This window comes from Rhinolophus hipposideros, assembly GCF_964194185.1.
Source record: "Rhinolophus hipposideros genome assembly, chromosome: 13".
In the NCBI taxonomy this organism is placed as follows: domain Eukaryota; kingdom Metazoa; phylum Chordata; class Mammalia; order Chiroptera; family Rhinolophidae; genus Rhinolophus; species Rhinolophus hipposideros.
In genome coordinates this window covers 71706606-71712608 of record NC_138059.1, presented here as the reverse complement: position 1 = coordinate 71712608, position 6003 = coordinate 71706606, and positions in this window count along the sequence as shown.

The following is a 6003-nucleotide window of genomic DNA, read 5'->3' as shown; positions in this document are numbered from 1 at the left end:
TTATTGGGGTGCCCTTGTGTTTGGATCTACGTCACATGCCTTTACAGAGGCAGCGAAGTGAAAAAGGAGAGAATGTCCTAGAGAAAAGAAGCATTCTTTTTTCTTCATGCTCAATGTGCATCAGTCCCATCGATGAGAGCTGCAAGCAGAGTTTGGTAAGATGAAAGGACAAGATATGTAATGTCACAGGCAGTGCTGAGCCTGCGACAAGGAATGGAATATGGAATTGGGTTCTAGTTGTCAGGGGCCACCATGGACCCCACGTAATATAGCCTTATCTGAGCAACATTACGCAACATCACCAGAACCACTTTCTGATCGTTAGCTAACTACTGGTTGTTAAAGGGGGGAAAGACACGTCCATTGCTAAGACAAAAACACCTTGATATTCAAGATCAGTAACCCAATTTGTCTGCCATCGTACTGACACAGAAGCAGCAGGTTGATCCATTTTATCCAACACTGGAATCGCCAGCATCAAATGTGGCCAAAGAAATTAGACATTTTCACAGGAGGCTCACTGGTTTATGTCTCACACACAAAACCATATGAACTTCTTTTTTCCCCCAAGCCACAGCCAGCCACATCTTACCATTTCTCAGCTGGCCAGCCAAAACACTGATGGTCTGTAACACATATTTTGCTCTAATGTCCTCTGTATTGGAAACTGCAATCAGTGTTGTATTTTATTATTATCTAACTGTTTCATGAGTCTGTTTTGGAACCTATTTTCTCAGTTAGATTGGAAGTCCCTTAAGAGTTGAGAAGTAGCGTGCATTCTGCTACAGTTTCCATTGCTGGTCAGTTTAACCAGCCTTTACTGAGTGTATCCTATATATAAGGTGTTGGGAATATAGGAATAATCTGCCCAAAGGAGATTTCCCTTCCAGCCATAGCAGTAACATCATTTTTTTGAGCACATACTGTATACTCAACAAAATGCTGGATGCTAAAGATTCAGCAGTGAAACAAGAAAGCCTAAAAGCACGCATTGTGGGAAGCCTACTTTCTAGGTAGGGAGAGGCAGACAACTCATTAATTAAGGAAGCAAAGTACTAGATGTACTGCGGAAAAAATAAAGCAGGGACTGTTAGAGAATTACGATTTTAGATCATATGTGCAAAACTCTTAAGTCTAACGTATTAGGGTTCAAAAGAAGACCAGTAGAGGCGGGGCTTGGAGACAGAAGAGGAGAGTACTGTGAGATTGTCTCCAACTCACATAGGGTCCACACGACACGCTAATAAAAACCTTGCATTTTATCCAAAGAGCAAATGTGGATCAATCAGAAATTAAAACAAAGGGTTTAGTCATTAATTCCTATTTCAACAGAAAAAAGCATCAGTTTCACCCAATTTAATGTGCAGCACTTTCAGAAACAAGATACATGAATTAAAAATCATTCCCTCCCATTAATACAGAACCTCAGTAGGGAAAAGATAACACTTGCAGGCAAGCAAGCCATCCAAATATCTATTAGTACTTAATCCAGCAATGGGATATAGAGAATAAATTTTTAAATCAATGATGTAGAAGCTGGAAAATAACACATTAATCTTCATTCAATACTCATCCAACAAACGCGGTTTCATAAAGAGTTCTCAGCATCTAGTGTATTTTTCACTTTCTAATCTCAATTGATCTCAGCTAATACAGAGGCCGTTGTGTGAGAGAATGATCTTGTTCAGGATGATTTACCATGGTTAAGATGGCAAAGGAAATTGGAAATTTATAGATCTGTTCAAAAGACCTAGGTGTCAGGCTAATTGATCCATTTTGGCCACCCCGTGGAATTACATCCATTTTTAGAATACCAGATAAACTCTCTAAAGCAACAGAAGAAGAATTGCCCTTTAAACATACTGCACAATCATCATCAGAAAGCTATTTATTAAGCAGCTCAACAAGCATGTAGACATTGTTTTCATCGGCAGTTCTGTTTCTTAGAAGCAAATATTCATTGTATATAATACTCAGTCACAACAATGAGTACAAAAGTAGCCATTATGAAACCAATAATTTTGCACAAATAAAAGTTGTGTTGACCTAATTCATAATGAAGGTATATGGTGCCTGTGACTGAGTTTTGCCTGTATAGCTCTTTAGCCATGTTGTCTCATATCTCTGTCTATCCTTGACCAGAAAAAAAGTCACAGAATCTAAGGATTACCACATTTGGCTGTAAAATGTTTTCTACACCAACCCCTTGATGGACATAAAATGGGATATAACCCTCGACCTCACTGTCGCCCTTACTGCATAACCTACCCAAAGTGGATTCTTGCCCTTTCCTTTCCTGCCTGAATTTTGTTATACTACCTGAAAACAATCACATGAGATTTTGGACCTAATCAAGGAATGCACAGATCATCTCTCAGTTAATGCTAACTATAGGTTTCCTTTTGTTCAGCACAGAAACCTTGACTCCTTCTCTTTCTCTCACACCCCACACCCAATCCATCAACAAGCCCCATGGCTCTAACTACCACACAAACCTGACCACTCGCTGCCACAACCACTGCTCACACCTGCTCAGAGCCACTTCCATCCCACATAGATATCACACAGACTTCTAACCTGACCTGGCCAGGATGGCCTTGAGCTTGCGGCTGTCTCCCTGCAGAGTGAGCCAGGGTCAAACCCCCACTGACTTCCCACCTCACTCCAATAAGAAGCCAAGCCCTTTCACAGATGTCTTCACGCCCCTCTATGAAGTGCTATAGATCCCCATCCTCACTTCACCAGAACCTCCCCGTCCAATCCTACCGTCCCCCATGTCCACTCTGCTCCAGCCACCCTGGCCTGCCCACTCTGGCTCTGATTCACCACGCACACTCTCACCACAGAGCCTTTGTAATGGTTGCTCTTCTGTCTGGAAGCCTGTCGACACTGACTCGTTCATTCATTGATTCAGAGGTAGAGTATTTTTTTTTTTTGAGGGCTTACTATGTGCCAAGCACTGAACAAGGATCTGGTGACACAATGAATAAGGCACAGCCTTTGTCCTCAGGTGACAAAGAGGAGACATATTATCAATAGTCATACAAATACAATCGCAGAAATTGTAATAAATGTCACCAAGGAACAATTCTGGGAAATATAAGAATGTATATTGGGATAGGTAAAAATAATATACCCCCTCCAGTCGTCCACATCCTAATCTTGAAACCTGTGACTACGTTACCTTCTCTGGCTAACGGGACTTTGCAGGTGTGATTAAGTTAAGGATCTGGAGAAGGGAAGAGTATCTTGAAATATCCAGCTGGACTCAATGTAATCGCAAGTGTCCTTATAAAAAGGAAGCCAAAAGGTCAGAGTCAGAGAAGGAGATTGCTGGAAGGGGAGGGATGGTGCAGGAAAGGATAAAGGAGTTTTTGAGGATGCCACTTTGCTGGCTTTGAAGATGGAGAGAAAAGGGTCATGAGCCAAGGGACGCAGGCTGCCTGAGGAATGGGGTTCACCCCTGGAGCCTTCAGAAGGAACGCAGCCTCGCCAACACATTGGTTTTAGGACTTCTGACCATCAGCCCTGTAGTATAATAAACGTGTGTTGTTTTCAGCCACTAAATGTGTAGGAACTTGTCACAGCAACCCTAGGAATCCAGGATATATTACAAAGGATCTGATCCAATCCATGGCAGGTCCCAGAAACCACTTTTGAGAGCTGAAAGATGAGTTGGAGATAACAGCAAGTTTAGGGAAACCAAAAAGTATTTTTTTGCTAAGGGTCTAGCCCATAAGGGTGGGCAGGAGGATAGCTATAAGCACAATTAGTGAAGAGGTCATTGGGAAGGTGAAGGGGGACAGTGGTTTTAGGAGTTGGGAATAGGGAGGCAGGAGTTCAGTCACTTTTATAAGCCATTCTATGAAATGTGGATAATAATAGTAACTATCTTAAAGTGTCATGAAGATTACATGAAATGATCCATGTAACTGCCTGGTACATAATAAAGTAATCAAAGAATTTCAGCTGTTATTACACCTAAAGTTTGAATTTAGAAAGTTCAGGATTTGATTTAGAACATGGTATACAAGATAAACTGATATTCGGAGAGGAGAAATTATTTTGTCATGTGAATGATGTAGTATCTTACCTGTTTTATTTATTCCCTGAGTAGAAGTGAGCTATTGCCATGAGGATACTGTGTTACAAAACACCCCAATATTCCAGGACTATTGACCATAGGCATTTCTACTCAATCTCACAGACATAGTGAAATTTGGCTGCGCTAGAAAAGGCTTGCCTGCATAGCTCTTCTTCAGACTCGGTCAACTGAGCTTGGCTCCATGCTGTGGGCTGGGCGCAGGTCTGTTCCATCTGTGTCCAGTCTGGGGCCAGATTGAATGGCATCATCATAGACTGAAAGAATTACAATGATGAATGAAACATCAATCCAGCCATCAAAGTGGTTATAGCCTGTAAGGGAGAAAATATGCATAAGAATAATTGTAAATTTAGAAATAACTAGATTTAATAGAGAAGTACAGATAAACCATCATTAAGAGTCCAAAAGAAGAAGTGACTCCGTTACAGTGGGAAGAATAAGGGAAAGCCTTGAAGAGGAGTCTACATTTGAATTTGGCCCTCAAGGATGGATAGTAATTTGATTTGTATAGATAGGAGAAAGAACATTCCATGACACAGAGAGTAGCACAAGACACAAGGGCACGTATAGGCTACCTGTAATAATTCAACTTGGCTAGTGCATAAAAGAATTAAGAAAAAAAATTTTTTTCATTCATTAATCCACTAAAAATTTATTTAATCTAAAAAAAAAAGGCTCAGGGCAATTATAATACAATGAACAGGAAAAACAGACGTTCCCTGTCCTCACGAAGCTTACATCTTAGCGTGGGAGACAAATTTTAACCAAGCAATCATACAAACAAGCGCAAAAGCAAGTCTGGGATAAATGCTTAGAAGGAGATATGCAATGAATGTAATCACAGCAGGATGTGTCCTAGTAAGGGAGAAAAAAGAAGAATTTCCTAAAGAAAAAATACTTGAGCTGACAACTAAAGGAAAAGCAGAAATGAACCAGATCAAATGGGGGAGAGAAGAGCATTCCAAGTAGAAGGAACAGCATGTGTCAAGGGCCTGTGGCCATAGGGAGTAAAGAGTGTGAAGAGACATTTGAGAGAGAAGGAGTGAGAGAAAAGTAAGTTGGGCCAAGATTTGAAAGACTCTAAATGCCAAGCAGAGACATCCCTCCATAGACTAGCTGAGTGCCTTAAAGTCGGGGGCGATGTCATATTCAATTCTGCATCAAATGTAGAATAGTCTCTGATATGTAATAGATGTGACTTGAGTGCAGATTTTATTTTGTAGCTAATAGAAGCCACTGGAGATTTTGGGGGGCAGGTCAATTATAATACTGCCTGGTTAGTGCTAGTGAGAAAAGAACGTAAGAAGTGCTGCTAGAGCAGATGGCTGGTGTCCTGGAGGACTGAGTTTTGCCTGTGCCTTCAGAAATCCTTCCCAGGTGAGAGAAGGACAAAATCACATTCTGAAGGTGGGGTAAGACAGAAATCCATTTCTTCAATTGATCCGATGATAAGGATGGATTTAAAGTTTGAATTTTTAAACATAGCTTCTCTGGACCCACCCCAGGCCCTCTAAATCAGACCCAGAGTGGGGTATAGGCAGCTGTATTTATAAAAACACAAACATTCCACCTGATTCTTATTCTCAAGAAATTTGGAAAACCCTGGTATAGAGAACATTGAAGGGAAAAGAAAAGACATGTGCAAAAGTATGAACAAATGAAGAGCCAGAAGGTATATTCAGGAAATGTGGGAGAGTGGGGAGTCAGAGGGGAAGGGGTTATCGCTGAGGCTGGAGACTGTGGGAAGGTTTGCTTACAAAGCTTCTCCTTACTAAGCTAAGGAAGTTGGTGAATGACGGAGAACCAGTGAGGAAGACCTTGGGCAAGGAAGTGAGCTTTGGGGGAGGAAATCACCAGAGAATTGAAGAGTACAGGTTTGAGAGACATTTCTGAGGCAC